General features: G+C 38.4%; 2 non-coding genes across 2 annotated transcripts; one reads left to right on the top strand and one right to left on the bottom strand.

Moving 5' to 3' along the window:
- The first annotated feature begins 1353 nt into the window (after nt 1-1353).
- Nucleotides 1354-1457, top strand: LOC112746142 (small nucleolar RNA R71). The gene has a single exon (XR_003174039.1). It is a non-coding gene; the product is annotated as a small nucleolar RNA R71 (small nucleolar RNA).
- Nucleotides 1458-10735: 9278 nt separating this feature from the next.
- LOC112746249 (small nucleolar RNA R71) lies at nt 10736-10843 on the bottom strand. The gene has a single exon (XR_003174143.1). It is a non-coding gene; the product is annotated as a small nucleolar RNA R71 (small nucleolar RNA).
- Between the last annotated feature and the right edge of the window lie 7544 nt (nt 10844-18387).

Genomic DNA, 18387 nt, shown 5'->3' with positions numbered 1-18387 from the left:
CTCTCCATGGTTACAGAAGAAGATCCTTGAGCCTTAAACACAAGGTAGTCCTCATTCAATTGAAGGACTAACTCTCCTCTTGCTGTGGATAGGAAGGGTCTTCCAAGGATAATGGATTCATCTTCATCCTTCCTAGTGTCTAGGATTATGAAGTCAGCAGGGATGTACAGGCCTTCAACCTTCATTAAGACATCCTCTACAAGTCCATAAGCCTGTTTCCTTGATTTGTCTGCCAATTCTAGTGAAAATCTTGCAGCTTGTACCTCAAAGATCCCTAGTTTCTCCATTACAGGGAATGACATGAGGCTTATTCCTTATCCCAGGTCACACAAAGCCTTCTTAAAGGTCATGGTACCTATGGTACAAGGTATTAAGAACTTTTTGGGATCCAGTTTCTTCAATAATACCTTCATCCTCTTCAGAGGAAGAATACTCATCAGAGCTCATTAATGGCAACAGTAAGTTCATTGGAATCTCTATGTTCTCTGTATGGGCCTCAGATTCCTTTGGTTCCTCAATAGGGAACTCTTTAGTGGTCAGTGGACGTCCAACAAAGTCTTCCTCACAGGAAATCACTGCCTCTTCCCCCTCTACAATTTTGGACATGTTGGGTATATTGATGGCCTTGCATTCTCTCTTTGGATTTTCTTCTGTATTGCTTGAGAGAGTACTAGAAGGGATTTCAGTAACTCTTTTACTCAGCTGACCCACTTGTGCCTCCAAATTTCTGATGAGGATCTTATTTCAGTCATAAAACTGAGAGTGGTCTTAGATAGATCAGAGACTATGGTTGCCAAGTCAGAGAGGCTCTGCTTAGAATTCTCTGTCTGTTGCTCAGAAGATGATGGAAATGGCTTGCTATTGCCAAGCCTATTTTTCCCACCATTATTATTATTGAAACATTGTTGAGCCTTCTGTTGATCCTTCCATGAAGAATTATAGGTGTTTCCATAGGATTCTCCCACGTAATTCACCTCTTCCATTGCAGGATTCTCAGGGTCATAAGCTTCTTCTTTAGAGGAAGCTTTTTTAGTACTGTCGGATGCAGCTTGCATTCCAGTCAGACTCTGAGAAATCATATTGACTTGCTGAGTCAATATTTTGTTCTGAGCTAATATGGCATTCAGAGTATCAATCTCAAGAACTCCTTTCTTCTGAGTCATCCCATTATTCACGGGATTTCTTTCAGAAGTATACATGAACTGGTTATTTGCAACCATTTCAATGAGTTTCTGGGCTTCTGCAGGCGTCTTCTTTAGATGAAGAGATCCGCCAGCAGAGTGATCCAAGGTCATCTTGGATAATTCAGACAGACCATCATAGAATATACATAGGATGCTTCATTCTGAAAGCACGTCAGATGGACACCTTTTGATAAATTGCTTGTATCTTTCCCAAGCTTCATAGAGGGATTCACTTTCCTTCTGTCTAAAGGTCTGGACTTCCACTCTAAGCTTGCTCAACTTTTGAGGTGGAAAGAATTTTGCCAAGAAAGCATTGACTAACTTTTTCCAAGAGTTCAGGCTTTCTTTAGGTTGCGAGTCCAACCATGTCCTAGCTCTGTCTCTTACAGCAAAGGGGAAAAGTATAAGCCTATAGACCTCAGGATTAACTCCATTGGTGTTAACAGTGTCACTGATTTGTAAGAATTCAGCTAGAACTGATGAGGATCTTCCAATGGAAGTCCATGAAACTTGCAATTCTGCTGCATTAGAGAAACTAATTGAGGCTTAAGCTCAAAGTTGTTTGCTCAAATTGCAGGAATTGAGATGCTTCTTCCATAGAAGTCAGAAGTTGGTGCAGTAAAGTCACCAAGCATCTTTCTTGCATCTCCACCATTGTTGTTATTTTTGGCTGCCATGTCTTCTTCTTTTTTAAAAATTTCTGTAAGGTCCTCTCCAGAGTGTTATGTTTTAGCTTCTCTTAGCTTCCTCTTCAGAGTCCTTTAAGGTTCAGGATTAGTTTCAACAAGAATGTCTTTATCCCTGTTTCTGCTCATATCAAAAAGAAGATAATAGAAAAGAAGAGGAATCCTCTATGTCACAGTATAGAGATTCCTTTTTATGAGTTGAAGAATAGAAGAATGAGATAAAGATAGAATGAGAAGAATTCGAACACAGAGAGAGGGGGAGGGTTCGAATTATAAGAAGAAGAGGAGTGATAGCAAATAAATAAAATAAATAGAAAGAGATGAAAGAGAGAGAGAGTATTCGAATATTAATTAAAAAAAAATATTTTTGTTTTTATTTTAATTATTAGTGAGAATTCGAAAGTATTAAAAGAAATAAAATAAAATTAGAATTTAAAATAATTAGTTAATTAAAAATAATTTTGAAAAAGTGGTGAGGGGTTTTTCGAAAATTAGAGAGAGAGAAAGGTAGTTAGGTGGTTTTGAAAAAGATAAGAAATAGTAAACTTTTTAAAATTAAAATAAACAAATCAAGTGGTTAATTGAAAAAGATTTGAAAATAAATTTTGAAAAGATAAGAAGTTAGAAAACGATTTTGAAATTAAGTTTTGAAAAAGATATGATTGAAATTTATTTTTAAAAAGATTTGAAAGGAAATTAAAAAGATTTGATTTTTGAAATTAAAGTTGATTACTTGACTAACAAGAAACTAAAAGATATGATTCTAGAATTTAAAGATTGATCCTTTCTTAATTGGCAAGTAACAACTTAAAAATTTTTTACTCAAAACATTAAATGTTACCAATAATTTCGAAAATATGAAATAAAAATAAGAAAAAGATTTTGAAAATTTATTTGAGAAATTCGAAAATATTAAGAAGAAAAATGAAAAATATTTGATTTTTGAAAAAAAGATTTGAAAAGATAGAATTTTTAATTTGAAATTTTGACTTGACTCATAAGAAACAACTAAAATTTAAAACTTTTGACTAAATCAACCCAAAATTTCGAGATTTATGAGTAAAATAAGGAAAAGGTATTATTTTTTATTTTTGAATTTTTAATGAGGAGAGAGAAAAAAAAGATATAATTTTTGTTGTTTTTCTCCTTTTTTTTTCATTAAACAGCAAAAATGAAACAAAACATAAAAATTTAAGATCAAAATAATAAATGCATGCCAGAACACTTTGAAGATCATGATGAACATCAAGAACATATTTTTGAAAATTTTTAAGAAAAGAAAGACATGCAAGACACCAAACTTAAAATTTTTTAAACTTTAGACACTAATAATTCGAAAATGCATATGAAAAACAAGAAAAGATACAAAATAAGAAAATTTAAAGATCAAACAAGGAAAATCATCAAGAACAACTTGAAGATCAATGAAGAACACAATGCATATATTTTCGAAAATTAAAGAAAAATTAAAACATGTAATTGACACCAAACTTAAAATTTGACACAAGACTCAAACAAGAAACACAAAATATTTTTGGTTTTTATGATTTTATTAATTTTTTTTGTATATCTTTAGAAAATTTTTTTGGAAAAAGAAATAAAGAGATACAAAATTTTTAATAAGAATTCCAGGAATCATACAATGCTAGTCTAAAGCTTCGGTCCAAAAGAATTAGACATGGCCAAATGGCCAGCCAAGCTTTAGCAGAGCATTACATACAACAGCGAAATTGATGGGAACCAAAAGGCTCCTGCAAAGATAAGTGGAAACCTCAGTCCAAAAGATTAGACATGGCATAACAGCCAGCCAGGCTTCAGCATATCTTATGAAACTCTATAATTCATTCTTAAAAATTCTGAAGAACACATTTTTTTGAATTTTTTGAAAACTATATTTATTTTATTATTTTTTTTGAAAATAAAAATAAAAAGCTTAAACATAAAATAAAATTACCCAATCTAAGCAACAAGATGAACCATCAGTTGTCCAAACTCGAACAATCCCCGGCAACGACGCCAAAAACTTGGTGTGGGAAATCGTGATTCACACTTTTCACATCTCCGCACAACTAACCAGCAAGTGCACTGGGTCGTCTAAGTAATAAACCTTACGTGAGTAAGGGCCGATCCCACGGAGATTGTCGGCTTGAAGAAAGCTATGGTCATCCTTGTAAATCTCAGTCAGGTGGATTCAAATGGTTATGAGGTTTTGATAATTAAAAGAGAAATAAAACATAAAATAAAATAAAGTTACTTATGTAATTCATTGGTGGGAATTTCAGATAAGCGTCTGGAGATGCTTTGTTGCTTCTGAACCTCTGGTTTCCTATTGCCTTCTTCCAACCATGCATGCTCCCTTCCATGGCAAGCTGTAGGATCCTCTCAGTGAAAATGGTGGTCTACGGTTTCTGCATGGCTAATCAACTGTCGGATTTCTCGTCTCGGATGAAAAATACCAGGCACAGCTACCGCATGGCTAATCATCTGTCGGTTTCCGCTAGCGTCGGAATAGGATCCATTGATCCATTTTTACACTGTCACTACGCCCAACATTCGCAGGTTTGAAGCTCGTCACAGTCATCCCTTCCCAGATCCTACTCGGAATACCACAGACAAGGTTTAGACTTTTCAGATCGCAGGAATGCTGCCAATTGGTTCTAGCCTATACCACAAAGATACTAATCCCACGGACTCGGTACGTGTATTAGATACCCAAGAGAATATACTCTGGCTGTCGTTCAATAACTACGTTGAACATCATGAAGACCTCTTGTTGTTGTCAGGCACGTGGATCTTGGCTAAGCGAGTAACGAAGATAGTGGGTGATTGTCACGGGTCACCCCTTCATTCTGACTTAACTGAATAAGTACGAGAGTATATTTTGGAGAAGAAGTAGGCGTGAATTGAATAGAAAAACAATAGTACTTGCATTGATTCATGAAGAACAGCAGAGCTCCACACCTTAATCTATGGGGTGTAGAAACTCAACCGTAGAAAATACATAAGTGAAAAGAGTTCTAGGCATGGCCGTGAGGCCAACCTCCAAACATGAAAAGATGATAAAAGATACATATGATTCCAAAAAGATCTAGAATAAATCTCTAAAAGTAGTTTTTATACTAGACTAGTAACCTAGGTTTACAGAAAATGAGTAACTAAGTGCAGATAGTGCAGAAATCCACTTCCGGGACCCACTTGGTGTGTGCTTGGACTGAGCATTGAAGCTTTTTCGAGTATAGGCTATTCTTGGAGTTAAACGCCAGCTTGGGTGCCAGTTTGGGCGTGTAACTCCAATTCTGGTGCCAGTTCTGGCGTTTTACGCCAGAAAGTTTTAGGCTGGTTTTTTAGCACCAGTTTGGGCCATCAAATCTCGCGCAGAGAATAGACTATTGTATATTGCTGGAAAGTCCAAGATGTCTAATTTCCAACGCAATTGAGAGCGTGTCAATTGAGCTTCTATAGCTCCCAAAAATCTACTTCGAGTGCAAGAGGGTCAGAATCCTTGCATCTATAGTCCTTTTTCAGCCTCTGAATCAGATTTTTGCTCAAGTCTCTCAATTTCAGCCAGAAAATACCTGAATTCAAAGAAAAACACACAAACTCATAGTAAAATCCGGAAATGTGATTTTTGAATAAAAACTATTAAAAATATAATAAAAAGTAACTAAAACATACAAACAACTATGAAAAAATAATGCCAAAAAGGGTATAAATTATCCGCTCATCAGTACGCGTGGATGAGTGGAATAGAGTAGTGACACGAGAGCATCGCACACGCATACGAATGGGTAGCAGAACGGGAGAGAACGCATACGCATCTAGGGACGCGCACACATGGAAACAGTCGCACGTTGCGCACAGAGGCAGCATGAAACTCGCACAACTCTCAGGTTTTTGTACCGGGAGTTGGCTGTAGTGCAAGCGACGCATACGCGTCATGCGATGCATACGCGCGGATAGGTAGAAGGGAAAATGACGCGTAAGCATCTCCCACGCTTATGCGTGGGCAGCAGTTGTGCTCCCAGCATAATTTTCGCACAATTCTCGCACAACTCTCGGGTTTTTTGTACTAGGAGTTGGGGAATTGCGATCGACTCGTATGCATCGCCCATGCTTACGCGTGGGTTGCGAAAGAGAATTTAGGGACACACGCGCGTTACCCATGCTTACGCGTGGATGCGTGAAACAGAGAGGGATGCTTACACGTCAAGCGACCCGCACACGTGAAAGGGGTTGTGGGTTGGGCACATTGTTAGCACAAATCTTGCACAACTCTCGGGTTTTTTGTACCAAGAGTTGGAGAAGTGCAATCGACGCATAAGCATCCTCCACGCTTGCGCGTGGACACCCCTTTTTTTTCATAAGCATGAAGAAATGCACTTTATACACAATCTTGGCAGTCATTCAATCTAAACAGGTAAAAAACACTAAAAAATCCATGCAATAGTCAAAATGAAGTGTTTTCTTCAACATTAATGAAAATCATCATGAAAATCTTAACCAAGTCAAGCAAAATAAAGCCTAAAATCAAGTAAAGAGTCTAAAAACTACATGCAAAAGATACACAAAAGGAAGATCTTACCATGGTGGGGTTTCTCCCACCTAACACTTTTCTTTAACGTCCTTAAGTTGGACGGTCATGAGCTCACATCTCTTCGCCTTCGGGTGCATCCTCGAGGAGGAACACTGATGAGCGGATAATTTATACGCTTTTTGGCATTGTTTTTAGTATGCTTTTAGTAGAATCTAGTTACTTTTAGGGATGTTTTCATTAGTTTTTATGTTAAATTCACATTTCTGGACTTTACTATGAGTTTGTGTGTTTTTTTGTGATTTCAGGTATTTTCTGGCTGAAATTGAGGGACTTGAGCAAAAATCAGATTCAGAGGTTGAAGAAGGACTGCTGATACTGTTGGATTCTGACCTCCCTGCACTCAATGTGGATTTTCTGGAGCTGCAGAACTCGAAATGGCGCGCTTTCAATTGCGTTGGAAAGTAGACATCCAGGGCTTTCCAGCAATATATAATAGTCCATACTTTGGTCAAGAATAGACGACGTAAACTGGCGTTCAACGCCAGCTTTCTACCCAAATCTGGCGTCCAGCGCCAGAAAAGGATCCAAAACCAGAGTTGAACGCCCAAACTGGCACAAATACTGGCGTTCAAATCCACAAATGGCCTCTGCACGTGCAACACTCAGGCTCAGCCCAAACACACACCAAGTGGGCCCCGGAAGTGGATTTATGCATCAATTACTTACTCATGTAAACCCTAGTAGCTAGTTTATTATAAATAGGACCTTTTACTATTGTATTTGGAATCTTTGGATTACCTTATGATCTTTTGATCACGTTTTGGGGGCTGGCCATCTCAGCCATGCCTGGACCTTCACTTATGTATTTTCAACGGTAGAGTTTCTACACTCCATAGATTAAGGTGTGGAGCTCTGCTGTTCCTCAAAGATTAATGCAAGTACTACTGTTCTCTATTCAATTCTTCTTATTTCTCTTCTAAGATATCCATTCGCACCCAAGAACGTGATGAAGGTGATGATTATGTGTGACGCTCATCATCCTTCTCCCTTATGAACGCGTGCCTGACAAACACTTCCGTTCTACATGAAATAAGCTAGAATGAATATCTCTTAGATCTCTTAACCAGAATCTTCGTGGCGTAAGCTAGAATGATGGCGGCATTCAAGAGAATCCGGAAGGTCTAAACCTTGTCTGTGGTATTTCGAGCAGGATTCAATGATTGAATGACTGTGACGAGCTCCGAACTCGCGATTGCAGGGCGTTAGTGACAGACGCAAAAAGATAGTAAATCCTATTCCGGCATGATCGAGAACCGACAGATGAATAGCCGTGCCGTGACAGGGTGCGTGAGCATATTATTCACTGAGAGGATAAGATGAAGCCATTGACAAGGGTGATGCCTCCAGACGATTAGCCGTGCCGTGACAGGGCATTGGATTATTTTCCCGTGAGATGACCGAAAGTAGCCATTGACAGTGGTGATGTATCACATAAAGCCAGCCATGGAAAGGAATGAGACTGATTGGATGAAGATAGCAGGAAAGCAGAGGTTCAGAGGAATGAAAAGCATCTCCATTCGCTTATCTGAAATTCCTACCAATGATTTACATAAGTATCTCTATCCCTATTTTATTATATAATATTCGAAAACACCATTATCACTTTATATCTGCCTGACTGAGATTTACAAGGTGACCATAGCTTGCTTCATACCAACAATCTCCGTGGGATTCGGCCCTTACTCACGTAAGGTATTACTTGGACGACCCAGTGCACTTGCTGGTTAGTTGTATCGAAGTTGTGACGAATTATGAATGTGTAATCACGATTACGCGTACCAAGTTGCTCACGTGCCAGGAATAGTTTGCGCCTAGACATCACAATTTCTTGCACCAAGTTTTTGGCGCCGTTGCCGGAGATTGTTCGTGTTTGGACAACTGACGGTTCATCTTGTTGCTCAGATTGGGTAACTTTCTTTTCGTTTTCTTTTCAAAAATTTTTTCAAAAATATTTCAAAACTTTTCTCATCTGTTTTCGAAAAAAAAAATGTTTTCAAATATTTTATTCAAAATTTTTAAGAATGAATTCTAGTGTTTCATGAAGCATGTAAAGCCTGGCTGGCTGTAAAGCCATGTCTAAATTTATTTGGACTGAGGCTTGCAATTTGTTATCAAGAGCAATATACTCTCGTGTTAAATGCTGAAGCTTGGCTGGCCATTGGCCATGTCTAGTGTTTTGGACTGAAGCTTTCATTGAAAGCTTGGCTGGCTAGTGAGCCATGTCTAATTCCTGGACTGAAGCTTTAGACTAAGAATGCAAGATTCCTGGAATTCATGTTAAAAATTTTGGAATCCTTATTTTTTCTTTTTCATATAATTTTCGAAAAAATCCAAAAAAAATTAGAAAATCATAAAAATCAAAAATATTTTTCTATTTCTTGTTTGAGTCTTGAGTCATATCATAAGTTTGGTGTCACTTGCATATGCATCTTGCATTTTTCGAAAATATCATGCATTCATAGTGTTCTTCATGATCTTCAAGTTGTTCTTGGTAAGTCTTCTTGTTTGATCTTGATGATTTTTTGTTTTGTGTCTTTTCTTGTTTTTCATATGCATTCTTGAATTCTTAGTGTCTAAGCATTAAAGAATTCTAAGTTTGGTGTCTTACATGTTTTCTTTGCATCAAAAATTTTTCAAAAATATGTTCTTGATGTTCATCTTGACATTCAAAGTGTTCTTGGTGTTCATCTTGACACTCATATCATTCATGCATGCATTCATTGTTTTGATCTAAAAATTTCATGCATTGCATCATTTTTCTTGTTTTTCCCTTGCATCATAAAAATTCAAAAATCAAAAAAATATCTTTCCCTTTTTCTCTCATCAAATTCGAAAATTTGAGTTGACTTTTTCAAAAATTTTTAAAAATCAAGTTGTTTCTTATGAGTCAAATCAAATTTTCAATTTGAAAATCTTATCTTTTTCAAAATCTTTTTCAAAAATCAAATCTTTTTCAAATTTCTTAGTTATTTTCGAAAATTCTAAAAATATTTTTCAAAAATCTTTTTCTTATTTTTATATCAAATTTTCGAAAATAACATAATCAATTAATGTTTTGATTCAAAAATTTCAAGTTTGTTACTTGCTTGTTAAGAAAGATTCAAACTTTAAGTTCTAGAATCATATCTTGTGATTTCTTATGAATCAAGTCATTAATTGTGATTTTAAAAATCAAATCTTTTTCAAAACTAATTTCAATCATATCTTTTCAAAAATATCTTCTTATCTTATCTTTTTCAAAAATATATTTTCAAAATATCTTTTCTAACTTCCTAACTGCTTATCTTTTCAAAATTTGTTTCAATTAACTAACTAACTTTTTGTTTGTTTCTTAACTTTTTCAAAACTACCTAACTAACTTTCTCTCTCTAATTTTCGAAAATATCTTCCCTCTTTTTCAAAATTTCTTTTTAATTAACTAATTATTTTTATTTTTTATTTTTGATTTCAAAAATTTTCGAAAATCACTAACATTTTTCAAAAACCATTTTCAAAAATCACTAACTCCTTTTCAAAAATAATTTTCGAAAATTCCCTCCTTCTCTCTCATCTTATTCTATTTATTTATTCATCTACTAACATCTCTTCCTCACATCATCACCAAATTCGAACCCCCTCCTCTATCTGTGTTCGAATTTCTTCTTCTTTTCTTCTACTCACACAGGGATCCCTATACTGTGGTATAAAGGATCTCTATTATTATTATTATTATTTTTCTGTGCCTTCTTCTTTGTCATATGAGCAGGAGCAAGGATAAGAACATTCTTGTGGAAGCAGATCCAGAACCTGAAAGGACTCTGAAGAGAAAATTAAGAGAAGCTAAATTACAACAATCCAGAAATAACCTTTCAGAAATTTTCGAACAGGAAGAGGAGATGGCAGCCAAAAATAATAATAATGTAAGGAAGATGCTTGGTGACTTTACTGCACCTAAGTCCAATTTACATGGAAGAAGCATCTCCATTCCTGCCATTGGAGCAAACAACTTTGAGCTGAAACCTCAATTAGTTTCTCTGATGCAGCAGAACTGCAAGTTTCATGGACTTCCATCTGAAGATCCTTTTCAGTTCTTAAATGAATTCTTGCAGATATGTGATACTGTTAAGACTAATGGCGTAGATCCTGAAGTCTACAGGCTCATGCTTTTCCCTTTTGCTGTAAGAGACAGAGCTAGATTATGGTTGGACTCTCAACCCAAAGACAACCTGAACTCTTGGGATAAGCTGGTCACGGCTTTCTTAGCCAAGTACTTTCCTCCTCAAAAGCTAAGCAAGCTTAGAGCTCATGTACAAACCTTCAGACAGAAAGAAGGTGAATCCCTCTATGAAGCTTGGGAAAGATACAAACAGTTGACCAAAAAGTGTCCTTCTGACATGCTTTCAGAATGGACCATCCTGGATATATTCTATGATGGTTTATCTGAGCTATCAAAAATGTCACTGGACACTTCTGCAGGTGGATCCATTCACCTAAAGAAAACGCCTGCAGAAGCTCAAGAACTCATTGACATGGTTTCTAATAACCAGTTCATGTACACTTCTGAAAGGAATCCTGTGAGTAATGGGATGCCTATGAAGAAGGGAGTTCTTGAAGTAGATACTCTGAATGCCATATTAGCTCAGAATAAAATATTGACTCAGCAAGTCAATATGATCTCTCAGAGTCTGCATGGAATGCAAGCTGCATCCAACAGTACTCAAGAGGCATCTTCTGAAGAAGAAGCTTATGATCCTGAGAACCCTGCAATAGCAGAGGTAAATTACTTAGGTGAACCTTATGGAAACACCTATAACTCAACATGGAGAAATCATCCAAATTTCTCATGGAAGGATCAAAAGCCCCAACAAGGCTTTAATAATGGTGGAAGAAACAGGTTTAGCAATAGCAAGCCTTTTCCATCATCAACTCAGCAACAGACAGTGAACTCTGAACAAAATGCTTCTAATATAGCAAATCTAGTCTCTGATCTATCTAAGGCCACTGTAAGTTTCATGAATGAAACAAGGTCTTCCATTAGAAATCTGGAAGCACAAGTGGGCCAGCTGAGTAAAAGGATCACTGAAATCCCTCCTAGTACTCTCCCAAGCAATACAGAAGAGAACCCAAAAGGAGAGTGCAAGGCCATTGACATAAGCACCATGGCCGAACTTGTAAGGGAAGGAGAGGACGTGAATCCCAAGGAGGAAGACCTCCTGGGACGTCCAGTGATCAATAAGGAGCTTCCCTCTGATGAATCAAAGGACTCTGAGGCCCATCTAGAGACCATAGAGATTCCATTGAACCTCCTTATGCCCTTCATGAGCTCTGATGAGTATTCCTCTTCTGAAGAGAATGAGGATGTTACTGAAGAGCAAACTGCCAAGTTTCTTGGTGCAATCATGAAGCTGAATGCCAAATTATTTGGCATTGATACTTGGGAAGTTGAACCTCCCTTGTTCATCAATGAACTAAGTGATCTGGATCAACTGACATTGCCTCAGAAGAGACAGGATCCTGGAAAGTTCATAATACCCTGCACCATAGGCACCATGGTCTTTATGGCTCTGTGTGACCTTGGTTCAGGAATAAACCTCATGCCCCTCTCTGTAATAGAGAAACTGGGAATCTATGGGGTGCAAGCTGCTAAAATCTCATTAGAGATGGCAGACAGTTCAAGAAAACAGGCTTATGGACAAGTAGAGGACGTGTTAGTAAAGGTTGAAGGCCTTTACATCCCTGCTGATTTCATAGTCCTGGATACTGGAAAGGAAGAGGATGAATCCATCATCCTAGGAAGACCTTTCCTGGCCACAGCAAGAGCTGTGATTGATGTTGACAGAGGTGAAATATTCCTTCAATGGAATGAGGACTCCCTTGTGTTGAAAACTCAAGGATCTCCCTCTGCAACCATGGAGAGGAAGCAGAAAAAGCTTCTCTCCAAGCAGAGTCAACCAGAGCCCCCACAGTCAAACTCTAAGTTTGGTGTTGGGAAACCACAACCAAACTCTAAGTTTGGTGTTGAACTCCCATATCCAAACTCTAAGTTTGGTGTTGGAGAGTCTCAACAAAGCTCTGCACATCTGTGAGGCTCCATGAGAGCCCACTGTCAAGCTATTGACATTAAAGAAGCGCTTGTTGGGAGGCAACCCAATGTTTATCTAATTCTTATTTTCATTGTTTTTCATGTTTTCTTAGGTTTATGATCATGTGGAGTCACAAAATAAATATAAAAATTGAAAACGGAATCAAAAACAGCAGAAGAAAAATCGCACCCTGGAGGAGTATCTGTCTGGCGTTCAGCGCCAGAACAGAGCATGGTTCTGGCGCTGAACGCCCAAAATGGGCAGCTTCTGGGCGCTGAACGCCAGAACAAGCATGGTTCTGGCGTTCAACGCCAGAAATGGCACACAAATGGGCGTTGAACGCCCAAAATGGCCACCAACCTGGCGCTGAATGCCCAGAGTTGGGTACAAAGGCATTTTTACATGCCTAATGGGTGTAGGGATGTAAATCCTTGAACACCTCAGGATCTGTGGACCCCACAGGATCTACTCAGGATCTGTGGACCCCACAGGATCAACTCAGAATCTTTGGACCCCACAGGATCCCCACCTACCTCCACTCACTTCTTCTCACCACTCTCTTTCACACAACCCCATAAACACTCTTCCCTAAAAACCCCTCACCAATCACCTCAATCTCTCTTCCCCACTAAACCTTCACCACTCACATCCACCCACTCTTCCCAATAAACCTACCTCATAAACTCCACCTACCTTCAAAATTCAAAACCAATTTCCCACCCAAACCCACCCATATAGCCAAACCAATACCCCACCTCCCTACCCTATATAAAGCCATCCATTCTTCTTCAAATTCACACAACACACCCCTCTACACTCCTCTTGGCCAAAACCACATCTCCCTCCCCCTCTCCATATTTCTTCTTCTTCTTCTTCTTCTTCTTCTTCTATTCTTTTGTTTATTGCTCGAGGGCGAGCAATATTCTAATTTTGGTGTGGTAAAAGCATAGCTTTTTTGTTTTTCCATTACCATTGATGGCATCAAAGACCGGAGAATCCTCTAGAAGAGGGAAAGGGAAGACAAAAGCTTCCACATCCGAGTCATGGGAGATGGAAAGGTTCATCTCCAAAGCCCATCAAGACCACTTCTATGATGTTGTGGCCAAGAAGAAGGCGATCCCTGAGGTCCCTTTTAAACTCAAAAGAAATGAGTATCCGGAGATCCGACATTAAATTCAAAGAAGAGGTTGGGAAGTTCTAACAAATCCCATCCAACAAGTCGGCATCCTAAGTAGAGGACGTGCTAGTAAAGGTTGAAGGCCTTTACATCCCTGCTAATTTCATAATCCTAGACACTGGGAAGGATGAAGACGAATCCATCATCCTTGGTAGACCCTTCCAAGCCACAGCAAAAGCTATGATTGATGTTGACAGAAGAGAGTTGGTCCTTCAGTTGAATGAGGACTACCTTGTATTCAAGACTCAAGGTTCTCCTTATTTAACCATGGAGAGGAAGCATGAAAAGTTTCTCCCACTACAGAGTCAAAAAAAACCCCCACATTCAAACTCTAAGTTTGGTGTTGGGAGGCCACAACCAAACTCTAAGTTTGGTGTTGAGAGGCCACAACCCTGCTCTAATTATCTGTGAGGCTCCATGAGAGCTCACTGTCAAGCTATTGACATTAAAGAAGCGCTTATTGGGAGGCAACCCAATATTATTTAATCATATCTATTTATTTTCCATTGCTATTTTATGTTTTCTTTAGGTTGATGATCATGTAAAGTCACAAAAACAACTGAAAAAAATCAAATCAAAAACAGAATGAAAAACAGCATTAAAAATAGCACACCCTAGAGGATAAGCTTACTGGCGTTTAAACGCCAGTAAGAATCATCAGACTGGCATTTAACGCCAGAAAGAAGCATCAAGCTGGCGTTAAATGCCAGAAACAGGCTACAGTCTGGCGTTAAACGCCAGAAACAGGCTACAGCTTGGCATTTAATGCCAGAAACAAGCAGCAGTCTGGTGTTAAACGCCAGGATTGCACTCTAAGGATCTGTGGACCCCATAGGATCCCCACCTGCCACACCTCTTCGTCTCCCTTCTTCACACCTTTTCATACACACTTCCTCCCCCCTTGGCCGAAACCCACCACACACCTCCACCTCCTCCATTTCTTCTTCTCCTCCTCTCTTCTTCCTTCTTTTGCTCGAGGATGAGCAAACATTTTAAGTTTAGTGTAGAAAAAGCATAGCCTTTTTGTTTTTCCATAACCACTAATGACACCAAAGGCCGGAGAAACCTCTAGAAAGAGGAAAGGGAAGACAATTTCTTCCACCTCCGAGTCATGGGAGATGGAGAAATTCATCTCCCAAGCCCATCACTAAAAAGAGGATGGAGCAAACAAGAGAGCCCACTCATGGACCTCAACAAGAGCATGAGGAAATTCCTCATCATAAAATCCCTGAGATGCCTCAAGGGATGCACTTTCCTCCATAAAATTATTGGGAGCAAATTAACACCTCCCTAGGAGAATTAAGTTCCAACATGAGACAACTAAGGGTGGAGCACCAAGAGCACTCCATCATTCTCCATGAAATTAGAGAAGATCAAAGAGCTATGAGGGAGGAGCAACAAAGGTAAGGAAGAGACATAGAGGAGCTCAAGAGAACCATTGGTTCTTCAAGAGGAAGAAGATGCCACCCTCACTAAGGTGGACCCGTTCCTTAATCTCCTTGTCTATTTATTTTTTCTATTTTCATTCTCTATGCTTTATTTTTATTTATGTTTGTGTCTTCATTACATGATCATTAGTGTCTAGTGATTATGCCTTAAAACTATGAGTGTCCTATGAATCCATCACCTTTCTTAAATGAAAAATGTTTTAACCACAAAAGAACAAGAAGTACATGATTTCGAATTCATCCTTGAAATTAGTTTAATTATTTTGATGTGGTGACGATACTTTTTGTTTTCTGAATGAATGCTTGAACAGTGCATATTTTTTTGAATTTGTTGTTTATGAATGTTAAAATTGTTGGCTCTTGAAAGAATGATGAAAAAGGAGAAATGTTATTGATAATCTGAAAAATCATAAAATTGATTCTTGAAGCAAGAAAAAGTAGTGAATAACAAGGCTTGCAAAAAAAATGGTGAAAATAAAAGAAAAAAAAAAGAAAGAAAAGAAAAAGTAAGCAGAAAAAGCCAAGAGCTCTTTAAACCAAAAGGCAAGAGCAAAAAGCCAATAACCCTTTAAACCCAAAGGCAAGGGTAAAAGGATCCAAGCCTTTGAGCATTAATGGATAGGAGGGCCCAAAGGAATAAAATCCTGGCCTAAGCAGCCAAACCAAGCTATCCCTAACCATGTGCTTGTGGCGTGAAGGTGTCAAGTGAAAAACTTGAGACTGAGCGGTTAAAGTCGTGATCCAAAGCAAAAAGAGTATGCTTAAGAACTCTGGACACCTCTAATTAAGGACTTTAGCAAAGCTAAGTCATAATCTGAAAAGGTTCACCCAGTTATATGTCTGTGGCATTTATGTATCCGGTGGTAATACTGGAAAACAAAGTGCTTAGGGCCACGGCCAAGACTCATAAAGTAGCTGTGTTCAAGAATCAACATACTGAACTAGGAGAATCAATAATGCTATCTAAATTCTGAGTTCCTATAGAAGCTAATCATTCTAAAGTTCAAAGGATAAAGTGAGATTCCCAAACTGTTCAGAGGCAAAAAGATACGAGTTCCGCTCATCTAATTGGAGTTAAGTTTCATTGATATTTTGGAATTTATAGTATATTCTCTTCTTTTTATCCTATTTGATTTTCAGTTGCTTGGGGACAAGCAACAATTTAAGTTTGGTGTTGTGATGAGCGGATAATTTATACGCTTTTTGGCAGTGTTTTTAAGTAGTTTTTAGTATAATTTAGTTAGTTTTTACTATGTTTTTATTAGTTTTTATGCAAAAATTACATTTTTGGACTTTACTATGAGTTTGTGTGTTTTTCTATAATTTCAGGTATTTTCTGGCTGAAATTGAGGGACCTGAGCAACAAACTAATTCAGAGAATGAAAAAGGACTGCAGATGCTGTTGGATTCTGATCTCCCTGCACTCGAAATGAATTTTCAAGAGCTACAGAAACCCAATTGGTGCGCTCTCAATTTCGTTGGAAAGTAGACATCCATGGCTTTCCAGAAATATATAATAGTCCATACTTTGCCCGAGTTTTGACGATGCAAACTAGCGTTCAAATGCCAACTTCCTGTCCTATTCTAGCGTTAAACGCCAGAAACAAGTTACAAACTAGAGTTAAACACCAGAAATAGGCTACAGACTGGCGTTTAACTCCAAAAGAAGTCTCTACACATGAAAGCTTCAATGCTTAGCCCAATCACACACCAAGTGGTCCCCGGAAGTGGATTTCTGTACTATTTTCTTATTTATGTAAACTCTAGTAACTAGTTTATTATAAATAGGACTTTTTACTATTGTATTTGCGTCTTGGTCATTCTGGTTCCCCCTCTGGGACCAAAGCCAATGAACACCATTATCACTTATGTATTTTCAACGGTGGAGTTTCTACGCCCCATAGATTAAGGTGTGGAGCTCCGCTGTTCTTCATGAATTAATGCAAAGTACTATTGTTTTTCTATTCAACTCAAGCTTATTCTTATTCTAAGATATTCACTCGCACTTCAACCTGTTGAATGTGATGATCCGTGATACTCATCATCATTCTCGCCTATGAACGCATGCTTGACAACCACTTCCGTTCTATCTGCAATAGCTTGAGTGTGTATCTCTTAGCCTCCTGGTTCACGATCAGAGTCTTCCTGGTATAGGGTAGAATTATTGGCGGCCATTCCTAAGATCCAGAAAGTCTAAACCTTGTTTGTGGTATTCCGAGTAGGATCTGGGAAGGAATGACTGTGACGAGCTTCAAACTCGCGAGTGTTGGGCGCAGTGACAGTGTGCAAAAGGATCATTAGATCTTATTCCGACACGATCGAGAACCAATAGCTGATTAGCCGTGCGGTGACAGCGCATTTGGACCATTTTCACTGAGAGGACGGGAGGTAGCCATTGACAACGGTGATACCCAACATACAGCTTGCCATGGAAAGGAGTATGAATGATTGAATGGAGACAGTAGGAAAGCAGAGATTCAGAAGGAACAAAGCATCTCCATACGCTTATATGAAATTCTCACCAATGAATTACATAAGTATCTCTATTTTATTTTATGTTTTATTTATCTTTTAATTCTTAAAACTTCATAACCATTTGAATCTGCCTGACTGAGATTTACAAGATGACCATAGCTTGCTTCAAGCCGACAATCTCCGTGGGATCGACCCTTACTCACGTAAGGTATTACTTGGACGACCCAGTGCACTTGCTGGTTTGTTGAGATCATAATTTCGTGCACTAGTAATCTTGACATGAAGAGGTCGGTCAACTGGTCGTCAATCAGCCCGGGTCATACAGTTCGACCCTGGGCATGAATAGTGCCCCTGCTTGAGTGCGGTCTTTCTTTTTAGGGTAGAGTCCTTTAGACTTCTATTCCATTTTGTAGAGCTTCCATTTGAATATGGAGCATTTTTCTCACTCCTTTAACTGCATCGTGCGTTTGCGTTTATCCTAGGGAACATGCGAGGGCCTTTAAGGACTCATTAATTCCCTTTTGCCGCTCCCTTCTTCCCTCTTTCTCATTTCATTTTTGAATTTTCACAAAGTGCCGTCCCTTTAGTTCTTTCTTTTGTTCTCTGTGCTTCTTCCTTTCTCTTGCTCCCAAGTTTTCACGTCTTCGTGCTTTCCTTGCTTTCGGAGGTGATTATCAGCGCGGTCTTGTCAAGTCTTCACTACTTTCTTTACAGGTAGGTGCTTTTCTTCATTTTTCTTTTTTCCGTGCTATTTCTTCATG

This window comes from Arachis hypogaea, chromosome 14 (assembly GCF_003086295.3).
Source record: "Arachis hypogaea cultivar Tifrunner chromosome 14, arahy.Tifrunner.gnm2.J5K5, whole genome shotgun sequence".
Lineage (NCBI taxonomy): Eukaryota > Viridiplantae > Streptophyta > Magnoliopsida > Fabales > Fabaceae > Arachis > Arachis hypogaea.
The sequence above is the reverse complement of the archived record's forward strand: the minus strand, read 5'-3'. Positions and strand labels throughout refer to the sequence as shown.